Source organism: Leptidea sinapis, chromosome 36, assembly GCF_905404315.1.
Source record: "Leptidea sinapis chromosome 36, ilLepSina1.1, whole genome shotgun sequence".
In the NCBI taxonomy this organism is placed as follows: domain Eukaryota; kingdom Metazoa; phylum Arthropoda; class Insecta; order Lepidoptera; family Pieridae; genus Leptidea; species Leptidea sinapis.
The window spans coordinates 6,394,694-6,413,894 of record NC_066300.1 but is presented as its reverse complement, the minus strand read 5'-3'; the positions used below and the strand labels follow the sequence as shown (position 1 = coordinate 6,413,894).

The 19,201-nt window shown below is 35.4% G+C and overlaps 1 protein-coding gene across 2 annotated transcripts in view; it reads left to right on the top strand.

Moving 5' to 3' along the window:
* LOC126975595 (inverted formin-2) overlaps positions 1–19,201 on the top strand; it is a 148,610-nt gene that overhangs the window by 84,658 nt on the left and 44,751 nt on the right. Inside the window, exon 3 of one of the 2 annotated variants that reach the window (XM_050823555.1) lies at positions 5,238–5,264. The exons of the other annotated variant lie outside the window; for it this stretch is intronic. The gene's annotated coding sequence lies outside the window, so the exon portion shown is untranslated. The remainder of the gene's footprint in view (positions 1–5,237; positions 5,265–19,201) is intronic. 2 annotated transcript variants of the gene reach the window in all.

Below are 19,201 nucleotides of genomic sequence, written 5' to 3'. Positions count from 1 at the left end.
CATAAATAATGTCTCGACTATATCGCATGAGGTGGATTACAAGGTCTACCGATAACGATTTGTTTGAACACTTGCTGCATTTAGTTAGTACTTATTGGTTTCGCTTTGTTTACTTTATTTTGAGGACATCGTAAAACTCTTTCTAAATATTATGTTTTGTGTAAGATTTTATGGTTGATGGACGGATTGGGAAGGCCATCTTATGGCAGCTTATCACAGCTAACAAGAGTGATATTATGTTAACATACATTATCTATGTCAAAAAATTATCCTGGTTAAGACCACACTACGCTAGGGCACAATTTATTTAATTACATCAACTTTTTGGATTGTGACTTATTGGTGATGATGTTATGTTAAAGCATCTATAGACATGTCGATGCGTCGCCATGCGCTTCTAATTTCGGAACTGAATAGAGCCGGTTCAACTTTAAATATATTTTTTTTGAATTTTAATAATATTATGATGATTAAATTTTCTATTATAATATGATTTACGGTCCGTTTTGTCTAGAGCATAGTCCCATCTCGAAGACCAGAAACGTAATTCATGAACACAGTTGTTACTGATGTCTATGAGCAACTAGGCATACTTTCCTTCCGATAAGCCGATTGCCAGATCCTACCTCTAATATAAAAAATAAAATTATGGTACCTCGGATTTTAAAACGACGTAGCAATATGTTTGTATAACATTGTTAGATGTTTACCAGTGGGAGGCTCCTTTGCACAGGATGCCGGCTAGATTATGGGTACCACAACGGCGCCTATTTCTGCCGTGAAGCAGTAATATGTAAGGCATTACTCTGTTTAGGTCTGAAGGGCGCCGTAGCTAGTGAAATTACTGGGCAAATGAGACCTAACATCTTTTGTCTCAAGGTGACGAGCGCAGTTGTAGTGCCACTCAGAATTTTAGGGGTTTTTCAAGAATCCTGAGCAGCACTGCATTGTAATGGGCAGAGCGTATCCATTACCATCAGCTGTACGTCCTGCTCGTCTCAAAAAATGTAATTACTATCTATCACTACGACAGTGCACGCGGATATAGCAGTTCGGTTGCGATTCTTCTTCCAACTTACTTCTAAAAGAAAACCACCCAATATTATATTACTTGTATAAATTAGGCTATCATATGAAAAAGAATTATTCAATTACGACTCGTAGATCAATACTGATGCCTAGTTCCAGAAAAGCCATGATCCTAGCACATTCTTCAACTGAAAGAGGCATGATAAATAAATGTTATGCGCTTTTTAGCATAAATTTTTAAAACAAGACCCATCGATCTTGAAAAAAAATGAAAACAGAAAGAAAAATGTGAACGGTAAAATTGTAATTCGGAAACGTCCACTTTGAAAAAGGAATGGTTTTGTTTTTGAAGTTTTTTTTCAGCCAATTCTTAAAAGAAGGTTACTGACTATGAAGATTTTATGTACAAAATTAAAATCTCTTTGGAGTCCTTTTTATTTCGAAAGTATATCTTGTGAACTTAAAACGTTATCCCAATTTTAAAAGTGTGATACTTACTTTTGAAGGCCAGTGTAGATGTGTGCCTTGAATGAAACAAACTATTGGTCGAGTTATGACTTTTAACTCGGTGATCCTGGGTTCTATTGAATTATTTGGACTGTTTTTTTTTTAGATAAAGGTGTTAATAATATAAATTATGTTTTGAAGTAAAACTTCTTTTGGATAAGGAATTATTTTGGATTTTATGAAACGACAATATGTAACGAAAAATAGACAACTGTAAATGTATTTACAGTGGCTTTTGCTGTGAGAGAATGAGATAAAATACGAGTTTTTAATTTACCTATCCTTCTTCTCATCTTTGTACTATAGTTAATAGGCATAAAAGGCATTTATTTTGTCAAAATTGATTCCTTTAGAACTCTTTTTGATGTCATTTCTAATATACTAGATACTACTACCGCTTCGGAAACAAATGGCGCTCTGAGAGAGAAGAAGCGACGCAAGAAACTCTTATTTGCGTCCCGACTACTATACCGTGTACACGGACTCTAAATACTATGGATACAACTCTACTACACCCTAAATATATTCGCAATAAGGAGAGACATAAAGAAAGAAACGTTGAAATCTATAGTTCATTGTTGTAGAGTGAAAACTCAAGGCGCATGAGCACTTTATTTTGTGGGAAGAGACTGAGATTGAGACCAGACCGTCACGCTCATTTGTGTAACGTCCACTCTGTGAGCATGTTTAGTTTTAGTAACCTGGCCTTGATGATTGAATGAATTTTTATTTCTAATATCTATATTAAGCAGACACCATTTTCTATGTATGATTGAGTTTGTATTTTGTATTAAATGCAATCCATTTTACAGATACTACTTTGTCCAGTTGTAATCGATATTTTTTTTAAAATAAGAGGGAGCAAACGGGCAATAGTTCACGAGATGGAAAGTGTCATTGACATCCGCAATACCAGGGGTCCAGAGATGCGTTGCAGGTCTTTAAATTGGTAGTTCACTCTAATCTTGAAGCTCCCTAATTTGGAAGTCGAGACTCATTACGAAATCGAAAAATATTATGTATACTAGGAAAAATATGCATATAAATATGTTAAAAAGTGTGAACAGCATAACTTTGATACCAGATAAAAACATAAAATTGCTATACCCAGTTTTAGAACTACTAAGGAAAATAAGTCATTTTTGGGTAATTCTGTTAGATTCTATATTAAGCGTCCCACGACCATAACAGAACTGTCTGACAAAATATTTAAGATTCCACCTTCGCAAGACACCCCACAAATTAGGATATCATCCCCACCATCTGGATGTGTGGCGGTCCTCCACAGTGCGGTTTTCAAGGAGCTTTCTTCCACGTACTACAAAGCTGTGGAATGAGCTTCCTTGTGCGGTGTTTCCGGGACGATACGACATGGGCACCTTCAAAAAAAGCGCGTACACCTTCCTTAAAGGCCGGCAACGCTCTTGTGATTCCTCTGGTGTTGCAAGAGAATGTTGGCGGCGGTGGTCACTTAACACCAGGTGACCCGTACGCTCGTTTGGCCTCCTATTCCATAAAAAAATATATTTAAGATAGTTACTACAATAATATGGAATATATTAAGGATAAAGAAATTTGGAGTACAATATAGTCTCTGCGCCCCTGTAGCATCCACTGACGTATTTTTAATTACTTACGTAAGTTACTGTTTGACGCTTTTGCGCACTTGTGAACATTTTATGCCTATTTACAGATGCTTTTTGTAAGTTTACGTATTTTTTTTTTCATTTTCATTTGTATACGACTCCTCTACGATCCCATTCCATGTAACTACGATATAAAGTTAAACAATCATTTTGTGAAGGAACAACTCGATACGAAAGAAGTTATTACTATCGGAGCCTCCAACCGTTAATTTCCTAGCAATTTCACAAAAACGTTTCCTGATAAGGCAGCAAGTGAAAGTCTGAGTGTTGTTAAAACCAAATTTGGGCCGATTGGCCTTTGAACGTGGGTTAGGAGATAAGCGGGCGAGTTTACATATTATCTAGTTTTGCTGGTCGATGTTTTAAGTAAGTCACTGTTTATAGACTAGGTACAATTTTTTGAAGTGAAAATTTCTGAGCTAACCTTAGAGAGTTGAACAAAGCATACAAGATTTTATAGCGATACGTCACTCGAACGGTTAGCTCAGATGGTTAGAGCACCGGCACGGAACGTCGGAGGTCGTGGGTTCGAGTCCCGCGTCGTTCATAAATCTTTGTTTTACAAATTTTATTTGTGTATTAATCCTAGGAGTGAGGATTATCACTTTAAACAAACATAACAAATTGTTTAGATTTACAAGAGTCGCGTCTCAAGTCAATTTCCTAATATTTGCAAATATTGGGGTTGAGCAGGTTATCAACTGCAAAGTAGATCCTGTAGACGAAGCCACAACCTGAGAGTTGAAAAAACCATACAAGATTTTATAGTGAGATTTTTTTTTTTAAATAAAATTATACTGAGGCTGAGATCTATAGAGCCTACTTAGACTTTGCTCAGACTTTACTTACGTAATACTTAAAGCGTACTTGACTTTTGCATTGAGCTGTATTAGCTTAAGGTTAGTATAATTTCATCTGTCAAATGACTATTAAAACGATATCAAAGATTATGCTAAGCTTACACTTGGTAAGTTGTACGTAAGTAAAGTCTTAAGTGCGCCCTATAGATCTTAGCCTGAGTTGTAAAGCTCGACTATGATACGCTCGTTCAAATAAAGTCGGCTAGAGTCGCCTAAGGGAGCGCACTCAGTCAACAAAATTATTATAATTATAATACTACTACCAGTGGGAGGCTCCTTTGCACAGGACGCCGGCTAGATTATGGGTACCACAACGGCGACTATTTCTGCCGTGAAGCAGTAATGTGTAAACATTACTGTATTTCGGTCTGAAGGGCGCCGTAGCTAGTGAAATTACTGGGCAAATGAGACTTAACATCTCATGTCTCAAGGTGACGAGCGCCATTGTAGAGCCGCTCAGAATTTTTGGGGTTTTTCAAGAATCCTGAGCGGCACTACATTGTAATGGGCACGCCCTGCCCCATCAATTACCATCAGCTGAACGTCCTGCTGGTCTCGTCCCTTATTATCATAAACATAAAAAAAAATATTGTTTATCAAATTATTAAGCGATTTTTTATAAGTATAAATAGAAGAAATATTAGAAGGGTAATAGCCAAATAATCAATAACTACATCCATTCGAAAATCAATGCCGACTCAGACCTGAGAAGAATGGGCACAAGAAACTCAGCGGCCTGTTTTACAGTTAGAATAAAACGGTAGAATAAAATTTATGAATAAAATAGCCTGAGGGAGGTCGCTCCATTCCCAATCTGTGGTATCATTAAGTAAAATTATTAAATAAGACTAATTTATGCTATAACCTAACTACATATCGGCAACTTCCTCCTCAAAATATTAACCAAATTTTACGAAATTTTGGAAATATCCTCTTCAGTATTAGATAGTTTAAATTATTTCGCTTATTGTCTTCGGATTTGTTTAAGCATCTGTTTGCGGCCGACATAATTAAATTGCTTAAAGATTCTAAGGTTAAAAGCACTTTTTGAAGTATTTTAGCTCTAAAAAAACAAATTCCATGAGATAAGCTACATGCCTCATACATTTTTATATTACAATGCTATTACTGCTCACCATGAGTTTAATATTTCTATAAGAAGTGTCAATTAAATCATTTTTAAATTTTGTTACAGATGTTGTATCCTGAATGTTCTATAAACGTAAGTAATATCCTTTTTTGGAAAAATATGAAAAAAATAGTTATATTTTGTACATAAACGGCAAACTGCGCATACCACGTAACTAGGAAGGTGCTCAATGCTATATACGGTCTTAGTGTTTCCTACATACGGACAAAAGATTTTGTTTAATTATTCTGTTTAGGGTTCCTTGGAGAACGAGTTTAGTTAGAGCTATTAAGAAATTAATTGTTATGGTGTGATGACAGTTTTCGGATTTCTCTTCTGTAATGCCGGAACTCAATTATTATTTTTAGAAAAAAAAAATATTTTTGCAAATGAAATAACCTGTAACGCCTGTTTTTGTTTGAATTACGCGCAAAAACGCTCGTGTCATGCTGAGCAATGATGACGTCACGCCTCCGAAATCAAAATAAAGCGTAGAATATTACAATAACCAAAACCTTAAATGACGCGGTGCTGATTATTGAGCCGTGACGTCACTCATGTTTCGGTTAACATGGCCGATCGCCGTTTATCGTACTTTTATTTTATTAAGTAGGTCACGGTCGAGTAAAAAAATAAGGACTCCGTGTCACCTTACATAACAGTGAGGCACCAAAGCAAGCCGCTAAACGTGTAAATACATAGCCCCACGCATACACTTACACTAATACAAGCCGATCGGCCGCGATTATGGGATTTGCCATCTTCTGTGACAGATCAGTTTGCGTCGCAATAAAATCTTTTAAAAATTCCATTGTGCGTTTTGAAAAAGTGTAAAAACAATATTATATAAGTGTTTGTGGATATAATATGATTATTTAAGGGAGAAAAAATTGTGTAACTGGTATACCCCGTAACCACACACACACACTAGCATACAGGTGCTTCACTTGCTAATATGACGGCGCGGAGTCTATTCTTATTTTCCGTGAAGTAGGTATATTTTTATAGTCCCAATATTTATGTGGAAACTGAAAAACTTCATAAAATATTTTATTTCTTAAAACCACTTATTATTTGATTCTAGAATTTAACTGTCATCGAGTGCGAGTACGACTCACACAGCAGGGTTCCGTATCGTTTGGCACTATTTAGATTTCAAATAGCTAATCTTGCAAAAGAAACTATTTTTTTATCTACAAAGTAGCCATTTTGGATTTCGCAATCTTGGCTGCTATTATTAATTGTTGTTATATAGCTGATATACACACCTTCCAAAAATTTCAACTCTTAACCATTTTTTTTTTTTTATTAATATTGATTATTTATTATACAGCCTGTTGATAAACTGGCGGACGGCTGGAGTAAAAAAGTAATTAGTATTAAATAATAATAACGTAGTTGCAAGCATTTATATGATGAATATGGATGTTTGTTTCCGAGTCATGGATGTTTATATGTATTTATGTATGTTTAAGTAAGTATATTGTATTAAATATATCGTTGTCTTGCAACCCATGACACAGGCTATATATGCTTAATTTGGGGCAAGATAATTTGTGTCAAAATTGTGTCAATATGATATGATTTTAGTTGGATTATCTTTTTATACTTATATATAAAACAAAAAATATCATATACCTTAGCCGAATCAGCTAATAACTTAAACCTAGGTGCCACATTCATTTGAAACAAATTATAACAAAAATGGCCTTTTGTAACCGACTTCAAAAAACGAGGAGGTTCTCAATTTGACTGTATTTTTTTGTTACCTCAGAACATTCGACTGGGTGAACCGATTTTAATGATCCTTTTTTTATTTAAAAGCTAGTGCTTTCCGTGTGGTCTCATTTCAATTTGGTCCAGCTCTGACAGTGGCATCTTCGAGAAAACCATATAATTCTTAAATTTGATTAAGTATGTGCGCGACAAATGGATGAATAACTCAATATCACGCTAACCGATTTCAATGATTCTTCTTTTATTGGAAAGGATGAACTTCAACGGTAGTTTGATGAGAGCTTGGTTAGGTTCTGATTATAGAATCCATGACAAAGTCAATGGAAATCTTCAATTCTTAGGAGCAAATTCACGATTCTTGGCCGAATCTTTTATATGCTATCCGGATATTTGAGTCCGGATTATTAAGTTGTATAAGAATATGTAATTATTTGTTTACTTTTTAGTGGATATTCTAATATTGTTTTGGAATAGGTTTTTTTAAGTTGGTTGTTTTAATTAAAACCAAATAAACTACAATTTTGTTTTTATGATTAATACGATATTATATTATTATATATATTGAGATTTCTATGCGCTACTAAATCCGTAGGGTTCGATAGAAAATCTTCAAATATTCGGGATATTATATGCACATCCGTTGGAATCCCCTTATTAGTCCTGATAAAGCGACGAAATTTTATTTTATTCTACTGAGTAGATAAAAATTAATGTTTATTAAGTATGAAATAATAATAGACAGACATCAACAAAGATGGATCTCATTTCACTTGTAAATAATTTTCACTTTAGAGCCTTTTCATTTTTGGTTGTTCGCTACTTGCTCCGTCGGAATTTATTTACTATCACCCTACTCTCGTTGAAAATAAGTCACTTTCTCATTGAGATATAAACCGACGGACTTATCGAACTATTTTGGTACATCAATGTGCACTCTCATCCTCAAAACATGTCATTTTCCTCAAAATTAGTTCTCGTTGAAAATAAGTCACTTTCTCATTGAGATATAAACCGACGGACTTATCGAACTATTTTGGTACATCAATGTGCACTCTCATCCTCAAAGCATGTCATTTTCCTCAAAATTAGTGCCTCTCAATGACGCAAGAAATTTTTCCATTATATTTCTTTTAATAAAAATTCAAAATAACCAACTTTATAGACTTCTTATTACTATATATAAGATACTTATAATATACACACTTATAGCAGAGCTAATGTACGGAACCTCTTCAAAACTGCAGACACACGCTTGACGATGCCGCATGGCCGCGGCGCCAGCAGAATGATTCAGATGAGTTAATCACTCGCCGCGATAGATTTATATCAGCCATGCAGATGAATAATTAATTGTTTGTTTATATTACAACATTTGTTTTACAACGTTTTGTGCGACTTGGTTTACGCCATATTGGTGTTAACTGGCTCTACATATGCGGCGTATGAGTTGTGGACTGTATATATAAAGAGTTTCACGACTTTCAAAATTGTTACTGTTTTAACCAATACACAATATGTGAAAACTTACTATATGTTCAGTTCATAACTTTCAGATATATGATTTCAGATATGACTCAAAAAAAAGGGATTGCTTGTTTTCAATTTCAATTCTAGTAGGCATCATAAGATACATAATAGCATTAAGAGTAAATGTATACACTTTTATTATAAACTCGCAGCCACTGTTCAGGCATTATCTATAAATAAATTTAATTTTTTTATTAAAAAATGGCTTTGGCGTAAATCCTACTACTACACAGCTGAATATCTAAGTGATCCGACAGCCTGGGACTAGATTATGATTATTTTATAGCAATAGCAATGACAGTACAATATTCTATATTTCATAAAAAAGAACGCAATAAAAAGAATGCTGGGAGAGTTTCTTGCGCCGCTTCTTCTCTCTCAGAGCGCCTTTTGTTTCTGAAGCAGTAGTAGTGTCTAGTAGTATAAGAAATGACAATGACAGATCTACTAGAGACTCTAATTAGAAATAACATCAAAAAGAATTCTAAAGGAGTCAATTTTGGGAAAATAAATGCATTTTATGCCTTTTAACTGTTAATGCCCACATCTAGGCTGAGTAAACCCGACAAATCATTTATCGACAATTTTGTAAAAAAATCTCTTTATTATGTTAAGGGTTATTATGATAACAATGCTTGTGTGTGAATTGCGAAGACAATTTGAGCGTTTATATTTTGAATAAATACAAATTTAATAAAATTGATCGATTGTTAGGGCAGGTATTAAACGACTATTGCATTACAACAAGTAGATATATACTCTTTTTTGTACGGTACGCTTCATCATGCTCGCTTAAATTACGTCATTCTTTCTGGCAGTGATGTGTAGCGGGTCGTTTTCTCCCCTAAAAAATGGCCGAAAAAGCCGATGGCTAGTCCATGCGCCATGCTCGTGCGTTCTTTCGCCCGTTAGCGCTACTTGTGGTGGCTCGGTGGTCCTGTTATCGGAAACTCTGAGTTCCTGGACAGACAATCAAAGCAGTTTTCGAGCCAAAAATTACGGGGACTATTGTTATCGCTAATAATAATGAGCTTTCTCATTTATCAAGTTCTGTTGAAGTTTGACTGCAATAGTTAAGTACATTAAGGTAAAAATGACTCGCACTAAAATAGTTTCCAACACTATCAATCAAAGAGGGATTCAAACCAAAATTGACGGTACCTGACGACTCTTGTTATCGCTTATAGTAGCTTACTCACTCACCTTTCCAGCTTTCGCTTATCCATAATGTTAGTAAATTTTCTATCTTTAGGAAGGAAGAAAGAAAATAGGTAAGAAATAAAGTACAAATATACAGCTGGAACTTGAAGAGAATTTTCTATCAAATTCAGTAATACAGTCCAGTATAGGCTGCAATCAGTAGTGTATCCGTTCATTGGTCGTAAACCGATTCACTTGTCGCAGTTCAAGTGCGCATTTCCGTTTCAGGGCTGCTACTTGTCATAAATGTGTAAATTTTTTTCCGTAATCTCTAAACCTACGTGTAAGTTTCCTTATAATTAATATTTTTTAACTATGGTCAGGTTCATGGGAAATGCTACAACCCTTAGCTACCTGAAATATGTATTTTTGTGATAACTGCTTTACTCGCGTGCGCTGCTCATAATCGTTAGTGATTTGTAAATATAATTTTCGAAGAAAAATATTGATCTTTTTTACATCTGTAGTATCCAGGTCTATACCATGTATGTATTTTTTATACATAAGTCGTTTCTAAAGATAAAACTGCAGGACACCGCCAATCTAGGGGGCATGTTAGACATGCTTACCCATAAGTCTTAGTGCAACGTGGTTGGAGCGTTGTGATGTGTGATGATTTAAATCATTTGTACTGTTTAACATATGGTTTTGCATCGTTCATTTTTTTATGATAAGAAATCACAAGATGACTAAAAAATGTAAAAAAGTAAAAGGTGGACTCGAATCTGCGCTCACTACCTTGAGACATACGATGCTAACCCATAGTAGCCCACTAATTATGTTAGCAACGGTGCCCTACAAACTGAAATACAAAAAAAAGTATTTGTACAAACTTGCATGTTAACAGCAAAAGACGCTGTTGTAGAACATAATCGGCATCCTGTGCAAAGAAGTCTCCCATCGGAAGGTGATCGTGATGAAAAATTTAAATTAGTTAAGTAGACATATTTAGACATTTTTACAGTGAAAGACCGATTCACAAAATACTATACAGGATGGTTTTTGAGAAGGGCGGTGATGGCCAAGTCAGAAACTTGATTTATAAGAAACCAATAACAATATTTAGCTTTTAAAAATTTCATGAACTTCTGACGGAAATCGACCCGGAAGTTTTTCCAAAAAAATTACATCCTGTATTATTGAACCAATAGACACTCATCATTTCGCATACGGATAGCTCCGCCTTGAGTTTTTTCAATCACATTTGAAACATTGAAATAATGGCGAAAAAAGCAATGGAATAGCGCAGGACATATACGAGAATATTTATAGTCAGAGTAGAACCCAGATGATATCCGAGGGATACAAAACGAATAGTAGAAGTAGTAATATCAATTCCAAATGCGAGTCCATTTTGTGTTCTTCTTCTTATTCTTTTAGTCAATAATTGTCATTTTTGCTATAATACTAATTAATAATATTCATTGTTATGAGACAAATATATCAATACTTACTCAAATATAACAATACTAACAGTTGGAGCGACAGATAATGGATTTTGAAGGAGTACAGAGAGGTATACCCCTAGTACACCCGTACAAACATCGACGAAAAACAATGAAACATTTATGGGAAGATTTTTGCCTAGCAGTATAATAAAATATAACAAGAATATAATAAATTAGCTATATATATAGGTAGTAAACTGTAACAAGCGTAAATAGACGGTATAAAATTGTATGCATATAATTCTCATGTTCGCGTTAACATCTTTATTGTACATTTATAAGAATTTTTAATGTAGATTTACAAAATGACAACACTTAACGCATTATAAAATCATATAAAAAATGATCGATTGACGTTCATGCTCAATTGATTACAATTATCTAGTTTCAAACAAGATTTTTAAATGAATAAATGTTAATGAATGCAGTGTTTATGGTACAGTATCTAAGTGCTTGTTGAATTATTCATTCTAATAAGACATTTGCAGACAAACGTAAGGTCTAAATGATGGTTGGTGATAAATGAAATCTAATTTAACATTTCAAAAAAAAAATATAATTACAAAATATCAATTAAATGCTATAAGTGTAAATATCGAAAAAACGATTAAATCTCTCATTTGTTTTCAAAAAAGATTCAAGAAATCTTTTAACGTCATGTAAAGTAATGATATTGATATATCATGTTTTCATTCAGCTTTATTTGTTGTGTAACACTTTCAATGACGACGACTGCTGCGAGTTCCTAGGACTGCGTTTCTGACCAATGTTTCGATATTGGAAGAACTCAAGTTGAAGGAGAGAATATCGTCGACTGTACAAATACGAATCCTCAAATACTTTGGGCACGTTACACGAAACCAATTGTGTCGCTGCATTGCGTGTCTTCTACCGCATTTATCACGGGGAGTGTTCCGTAGAGCTGTTTAACCTGATTCCTGCCGCCGACACGCCGAAAGTTAGGATATCATCCCCACCATCTGGATGTGTGGCGGTCCTCCACAGTGCGGTTTACAAGGAGCTTTCTTCCACGTACTACAAAGCTGTGGAATGAACTTCCTTGTGCATTGTTTCCGGGACGATACGACATGGGTACCTTCAAAAAAAGCGCGTACACTTTCCTTAAAGGCCGGCAACGATCCTGTGATTCCTTTGGTGTTGCAAGAGATTGTGGGCGGCGTTGATCACTTAACAACAGGTGACCCGTCCGCTCGTTTGTCCTCCTATTCCATAAAAAAAAACTCCATGGAACGACTCGTCGTCCAAGGACGAGTGGAAGGCAAGCGGTCACGAGGTCGGTCGCCTACGCGTTGGACAGATCTGATAAAGGCTGCGACACAAACCACCATAGTCCAATGTTCCCGTAACGCTGAAGATCTTGGCAAGTGGAGGAGAATTGCGAGGGCTGCATCATCCACCACAAATACGTCTTGTACCTACACTCTCATCATGCAACCACGACCACTCTGTCAAGAGTGAACGACTAAGGAGGAGGAACACTTTAAATACGAGATGTTATAATTGGATTAGAACAAATATTATTTTATAATAACTCGCAGCCCTAGCAGAGTGCTAACGAATGGCACGATTCGAACAATGCTTCATTATGATTGACAAAGAACCGTTAGTGGCAGCCCTGCGTACTTAAAGGTAAAGGAAGTTGGAGAATTTAGTGCGGTGTGTCATCCTTATTGTTTGTGATACATAATATTATATCGATACTATATTAATATGCTCTACTGCTGAATGACACAAATGTAAAGTATTTAAGTATTGATCGCACGTTTTTGCCTTACTTTGTGTATCAAAAGCATGAAGGTTCATACAGACACATCCATATACTTAATGTGGCCATAAATACTGTTACAATTAAAAATAAACATAATATTACATTTGAATTTGGAATCTGTTATTTTTATAAGGTTGTTCATTGATTTGTCTCATTTTGGCGCCAATACATTGTACAATATTTTGCGATTAGAAATGGAATGGGGTGATAAAGAGAACCGAATGGCTGTGATTGCATTACACAAAATAATTATGGGGCCAAATGCAATTTTTGAAAATCTCCGCTATACGCCTATACGATTGGTATTAGTAAAATGTTTGCGTATCGGGTTATAAATAGGTAAAATGAGACCTCCTCTGTTTATGACAGAAAGATCTGGCCGTCCATGTAGTGATCGTAAGAAAAAGGTGATCAAAGCAGTAAGGGAAAGAATTCGAAAAAAATCCTGTCCGAAAGCAAAACTTTTTATTTCGGGAGATGAAGATAACCCCTTGAACCATGTCGAGTATTTTAAAAGATGACTTCGCACTTGCAACCTATAAGAGACGTACTGGTCATTTCTGAACTGATAATTAAAAAAGAATAGGGTCACAGAAATTTCTTGTATACGGATGAGAAATATTTTAACAAACAAAATGACCGTATTTATGCTCAAAGCTCTAAAGAGCTTACCAATAATTAGTCGACAGACTGCGACGTGGGCACTAATCCGACTTGAGTGATTAGCTTTGAAGAAGTGACTAATCCATACGTTTGTGAAAATGGTATTATAACATCGCCACAAGTGTATCAAGATATCATTCCTGAGAAGTTAGTGAAGCCCCTTAACAACACCATGTTCAATAACCAAGAATGGTCCTTCCAGCAAGACTCGGCGCCGGGTTAAAGCTCGGTCTACGCAGTCTTGGTTGGAAACGAACGTTTCGGACTTCAACAGAGCTAAAGATAGGCCGTCGTCTAGTCCCGATCTTAATCCGCTGCATTATGATTTATGGTCAGTTTTTAAATTACGGCTTGCTTTAAACGCCATGATAATTTGGAGTTCCTAAAACAAAGGTATGATTGACACTGAAGAATTTTCCCATGGAAAGAGGGCGTGCTTCTATTGATAATTGGCCTCAACGTTTAAAGGACTGTATTGAAGCCAATGGAGACCACTCGATCGTTTTATATTAAACTAACACACTGTAAATATAATAAATGACATTTGCAATAGAAAATTTTGGTTTTCGTTGAAAGACTAGGTACTAACTAAAGAGTATTGATAATAACGAAAAATAATAGTGCGAAAAGGAATGTTCATCTGTTGAATAAATTAATCGTACTATAAACATTTTATAGTTATATAATTTTAGCCAACGATATTTATAAGTGAGCAGTATAAGTCATCGAGTGTTACATAACCAACCGGTCCCAACTTCACAAGGTCTGTGTCAACTCTCAGGCAATATGAGCATCTAGTTTTTGCTACATTTGCTCTACTAAACTATTGGAAGTATTTAGTATTGAGTATATTCTTGTTTATGACTTGTATAATTAGTATTAAGATTGCTTCAGTTCATCTATTCACATACACATAGCTAGTTTCTATTACCGAAAAATTTTTGGGCCATAATCAGGCTTTGTACTGGACTTTTTGACAATCTTAACAACATAAAAATACACGTAGTATTTTAAGCCAGCGAGGTAGTGGGGGTGCGAAGCCGGGTAGTTTTCTTGCGATTTATGAATGACATTGTGAATTGTATTAAAATTTTGACTGTTTTGGTATTATCGTGGTATAATTTTAGCATTTTTTTTTGTAAAGTTCACTCAAGTTCAGTTTAAATAAATCAGTTTTATTTGTAATTTTAAAATAACGTTGAATTAGTTAATAAAACTGTTATTTGTTTATAATTCGAAATGATGGCTTTTTTCTTTATGCAAATGCCATGTGAATGTGATAACAGAACTGATTTTTAAAATTCATGTCTGAATGGAAAATAATAATTAGATCAGAGATTGACAGACCATGGTAATAACGTAAGTGTTTTTGACGATATTCTTTTATTGCGAATTCGTTCTTTTTTGAGATTCACGGACTCTTCTTTTATTGCGAATTCGTTCTTTTATTGCGATTCAAGGACTCTCTAACAGCTAGTGGTTGGCTACCGTTTATTAGCCTCACTTACTTGAGTTAAGTATCAGTTCTTTTTTATTAGTCTGTGCATATACACATTTGTTTTATCAGAAACAGTGACGAGAATAGCTAGACTTTCACGTGATGATGGTAAGTAATACCGTAGGTACCAATTACTGTTAAAAAGCAGTGCCGCTCAGGATTCTTGATCGAACCCAAAGTTCGGAGCTGTGTTGTAATCGCGCTCAACATTTTGGGACACAAGATGTTAATTTCCAGTAAATAGTGCTTGCACATTACTGCTTCACGGTTGAAATTGGCGCCGTTGTGATCAACTTAGCCGGAATTCTGAGCAAAGAGGCTCCCACTGATAGAATGCATAATATGTAATAATATTATAATTCATAGTATAAAGTATTTAACGAATATTGTTGGTATCTTGAAAATGGCTCATAATTATTTTAATCCGATTAACTACAGGCGGTGTTATGTGTGACCTATCGCCATGGCTTGGCATCTTTGGAGGAGGCCTTTGTCCAGAAGTGGATTTCTTACGGCTGAAAGTTACTTAGTTAGTTTTAGGCTTAAGTAAGACCTGTCTCTGAAGAAATGTTATATCTGACAGCGTTCGGCGTTTATTAGGAGGCTGCAAATTCAGTGAATATGTGTCATTCGCACGAAGTTATGTCTCTTTCACTTTAAGTTAATCTTGAATTCTTGTACTCGTCACTACACGGCACTACAATTGCGCTCGCCTCCTTGAGACATAAGATGTTAAGTCTTATTTGCCCAGTAATTTCACTAGATACGGCGCCCCACTGACCGAAACACAATAGTACTAACACATTACTGCATCACGGCAGAAATAGGCGTCGTTGTGGTACCCATAATATGGCCGGCCACCTGTGCAAAGGAGCGTCCCACTGGTACATAGATGATTAGCTATTATTAACAATTTTAAGTTTCACCTTTAATTCAGTCATGGCACTTTTAACAAAGTCGAAATATAGGACGAATGGACAGCGGATCCTTAATTTGTAAAGTTTACTTTGTCTATTGTTTTATAAAAAAAATATTTATAAAAAATAAAAATAAAATTATTATTATTATATATTATTTAAAAGAAATATTTGTAGTAAATTTATTTATAAAAAATATAAATAAATTTAGTTAACAAGCGAGTCAGAAACACAAAAAATAGCTTTCTTAATCAAGTTTGATTATAAAAGTACGTAATATAATATCGCAAACGTGTAGGCAACTAGAATGTGGGGTAATGTGTACCTAATCAGTAAATTTTCATCTACCCACATCATAATGTGAGACAGATCGGATAACGTTAATATATCGGACATTGTCCAGAGGAAACGGCTTGTTGTTCAAAATACAACAAACTCATAACTACCCTGTCGCCTGGCAGACAAGAAGTACCTATGAGTCATTGCGAAACAATAGGTTTTTTTGTTAAAATCAGCGTACATGTCAGCTTGTGCAGCTTCTCATGGTCAAATCATGGCTGGAAGATGGTAGGGGTGACGGTGTTCATGCCTTTATCACCTATCCTATAGAAAGTTTACATGTACATGCTATAAATAAAGTTCTACCTATGATCTCGTACATGCAGGAATACGTCCAAAATATCATCTGATTTTAAAATTTACAGATTTAAATCTAATCCGGTAAGAGCCGGCTCTCATTATTTACAACTATTATTGCAGAACACAATTGAAATTGAATTCGAATTGTTGTTGAGTTTCTTTTATGTTCTTCAAACAAGCCCAACTTTTTACGAACGTAAGGTAAATTCAGTAATTTAAAAGAAATATTTGTAGTGACGATTCAAAAGTAATTTTTTTGTTTTGTTGTTTTAAGCGTATTTGAATAAAGTTTATTTGATTTTGACGAGTTAAGATAATTTATATTATTATTATGAGGAGCATCTCGAAAAAATACATTTGTTGGTGAGTGAATGGATTTCTGATGTATATAGATTGGCAGTATCTCAAAAACTCTTATTCTAACAGTTCAAACACATACACTTCCAATATATTTATGGCAGGACCAAAGTCGCCTAAACTTTGCAGCACCAGAGAAATCACATACACTTCCAATATATTTATGGCAGGACCAATGTCGCCTAAACTTTGCAGCACCAGAGAAATCACATCCTTCAGGATGAAAAAGTTAAAGGCCAGTACCTACTTATGTAGTCTTTTCAATATTTTGCATGTTCAGTTTTTTAAATAGCTTACTGAAGTGAAGACATTTCCATTAACATCTAAGACACAACTTTTAAAACTATAATCAGTGTCTTCTTTCAAACATGACCAGGTAGTTATTATATTTATTATATCGGAAGATTTTATGCCGTTGATTTAAATGTTGAGGCATTTCTCTCTCAAATTATTTCTAAATTAAATTGTTAATATAAATATTTGATTTTCAATTATACTTGGTGCGTTTAAAAATGTTTTTTTTTTTATTTTTAGTATTAGTAATACAGTGACTGTTATGGATCGGATCTACTGACAAAAGGCGCGGCCGCCGATACAGTGTTGCTCAACACAATAATGACATTATTATGGATTCCTTTTTGGGAAATGGAATGTATTTCTTAGAAGCTATACTCGTTTCTGTTTCGTTTGTTGCGTAATATATATGTGGTACCATCCCATTTAAGGAACCTCCGTTGTCGATTAATAAGGTGCAATGAGATGCATTAGCTGAAAGTGTTGCTGGATACAATACGAATGCCTTCAAAGGTGACGAAAGTGGGAACTACGAGTATCTATGTACCATCTCATTTCCTTATGAAATTCTCGTCAATAGGAAGCCGATTTTTTTTTATATGAGAGGGGGCAAACGGTCAAGAGGCTCACGGGATGGGGAGAGGTGAGGTAACCGCCCATGGACATCCGTAACAACAGATGTGTCAAGAAATGCGTTGCCGGCCTTTAAGGTGGGAGTATGCTTTTTTCTTGAAGGTCGCTAAGTCGTATCTGTTCGGGAAGACCGCTGCCGGTAGTTGATTCCACAAAGTGGCTGAGCGAGGCAAGAAATTTTGAACAAAACGCGCGGTTGTGAAATGCCAGACGTCTACGTGATGCGGATGGTACTTTGCGCGTTTTGTCCGGTGGTGGAATTCGGCCGCTGGAATCAACCCGAACAGCTCCTCTGAGCACTCCCCGTGATAAATGCGGTAGAAGATGCAGAGAGAACCCACATCTCTATGCAATGCTAGAGAATCAAGCTAGCAAGCAAGAATCAAGCATGTTATGGAAGATAAATATTTTTACAATTGATTTACTAGTACGTAAGTTAAAGAGGTAAGTTTTATACTGAAAGCAGAATGATTTCGGTATAAATGGGAGCTTTGCAGTGTATGTGTGGATTAGTTTGAGAAATAATGAAATGTGTGGTGTAAGCCTACAATTGCCTTGCAATTTTCAATTCGCTCGGACTTCAGAAATATTATAAAGTTAGGGAGGTGTAATAAATAATCCTTATTAAAGGTTTAACTTTGCAAGAGTCGAATCCGGATGAGAGTGAGTACCTACATACCAAAATGTTGACACTCGTTTTGGCTTTTTATTATATAAGAGGGCGAAAAGGGTGAAAGGCCCACGTGATGGAAAGAAGAGATACGTTGAAGTCGTTAAGGTGGAAGTGTGCTCCAAGCTTGAAAATTCTAAAGTCATTGATTGATTCCTCAAAGTGGCTCTGTGAAACTGTGCTCTGTAAATTGACCCGGCTATGGAAATAACCATTCAAAACCATTTATTTAACAAAACCATAATACTGAACGTCAAAAAAGCAAAAATCAGAGTTTTAGAAAAAAAAACAATACGGCTAAAAAGTTCTCTATGGACTAAAACGTTTCCAAGGATTTTCGAAGTGTAGATAAAAAAGGGGTTTATGGAAATTATTGCCAAGAAAATGTTGAGGTATGTAGAGAAGATGGAGGAAAATGGATTGACTACATTTAAACTTATGTAGCGCATATAGATTGTAGTATGGGAAAAGGTGGACCTCGAAGATTCTCGATGAGAGCAGCACAAATTACCAGGGATTCAGATTCTGTGAACGACTTGATCGATTGGCGTTGTTTAGAGACGACGCTTCATTGTTTATCTTTCACCACATTGTCAACAGGGAGTGTTCTAAAGAGCTGTTTCACTTGATTCCAGCCGCCGAATTCCACCTTCGCACG